The sequence below is a fragment of the Canis lupus genome, chromosome 10 (assembly GCF_011100685.1).
Source record: "Canis lupus familiaris isolate Mischka breed German Shepherd chromosome 10, alternate assembly UU_Cfam_GSD_1.0, whole genome shotgun sequence".
NCBI lineage: Eukaryota > Metazoa > Chordata > Mammalia > Carnivora > Canidae > Canis > Canis lupus.
In genome coordinates, this window is record NC_049231.1 from 12315967 (window position 1) to 12317757 (window position 1791).

The 1791-nt window shown below is 39.3% G+C and overlaps 1 pseudogene; it reads left to right on the plus strand.

Annotated features, from left to right (window-relative positions):
• Nucleotides 1-413: 413 nt before the first annotated feature.
• On the plus strand, nt 414-1072 carry LOC100686334 (annotated as a pseudogene).
• Nucleotides 1073-1791: the final 719 nt, after the last annotated feature.

A 1791-nucleotide genomic window follows, 5' to 3' on the forward strand; every position in this document is an offset into this window, starting at 1 on the left:
ACTTTGCTACTCTTTTTTTGAGGTCACATTATTCTGATACCAAAATCAGACATTATAAGGATAAAGAAGTATGAAAATTTGAAATTAAATATAAAATTAAATCCTATGGCAAGCAACAAACAAAAATGTAAATACATCAGGACAATGAGATTTGTTCTAGGAATGCAAGGTTGGTTTAATATTCAAAAGTCTGTAATTTGCCAAACTAAAGTATAAAAAGCATATGATCACCATAATAGATGCTGAATAAGCATCTGAAAAAATTCAAGAGCTGTTGTGATTAAAAAAATCATTGGATATATCTATGGAAAACTTAAACTAATATCATACTTACTAATGAAAGACTGAACATTTTTTCCCTGTCATTAGAACAAAGAGAGGGCTCTTTTGTGGTTACTGCAGTGCAAGGAACCATGAGCCTCAAAGTCGTCACCCATGAAACCCTGTAGGAGTCAGTGCAGGAAGTTCTGGTAGGGGCCCGGCGCCAGCCCTGGAAGTTTTTGGAGATGTGGTTGCTGCAGATCAGCTTGAAGAACTGTGACCCTCAGAAGGACAAATACTGCTCGGGCACCATCAGGCTTAAGGCCACTCCTTGCCCCAAGTTCTCCGTATGTGTTTTGGGGGACCAGCAGCACTGTGATGAGGCCAAGATTGTGGATACTCCCCACATGGATATTGAGACACTGAAGAAACTCAACAGGAATAAAAAAAACATTAGTCAAGAGCTGGCCTAGAAGGATGATGACTCTTTGGCTTCAGAATCTCTGATCAAATAGATCCTGCAAATCCTAGGCATAGGCCTGAATGAGGCTGGAAATTTTCCTTCCTTGCTGACCCACAGTGAGAACATGGTGGCCAAAGTGGATGAAGTGAAGTCTACCATCAAATTCCAGGTGAAGAAGGTGCTGTGTCTGCCTGTGGCCATGGCCACGTGAAGATGACAAATGATGAGTTTGTGTACAACATCCACTTAGCTGTCAGTTTCCTGGTGTCATTACTCAAGAAGAATTGGCATAATGTCTGGGCTTTATATATCAAGGGCACCATGGGCAAGCCCCAGCACTTGAACTAAGGCACAGTTTAATAAACCATAGTGGTACCAAAAAAAGGAACAAAGTGAAGATATTCACTCTCACCACCTATATTCAATACAGCCAGTGCAAAATACAGCAAGAAAAAGAAATAAACAGCATATAGATTGGAAATTTAAAAATCTTTTTGACTTCAAACATAGTTGTTTATATAGAAAATCAAAAATAATCTACAAAAAAACTATTAAAGTAAGTATGAGTTTAGCATGGCCATTGGATACTAGGTCAATATAGAAAAAATAAAATTAAAAGCTAACATTTCAAATAGCATGAAAACATGAAATACTTAATAAATTTAACAAAATATGTATAAGTTTTGTACACTGAAAAGTACAACACACTAGCAAGAAAAATTAAAGAGAAATCTAGAGATAACATTTGTTGGATTACTCCTCTCTGTCCATGGAAGCCACTGAGCAAGCATCCTTAACGTCTCCCCTACCACCACCGTTGTATCTAAGTCACTGTCTCCCAAAGAGCCTGAGCAGCTGCGGAAGCTCTTCATCAGAGGTTTGAGCTTTGAAACAACCAATGAAAGACTGAAGAGCCATTTTGAACAATGGGGATTGCTTACAGATTATGTGGTAATGAGGTATACAAACACCAAGCGCTCCAAAGGCTTTGGGTTTGTCACATATGCCACTTTGTGGGGGGGGGGGGTGGTGGTGGTGGAATGCAGCCATGAATGCAAGGCCACACA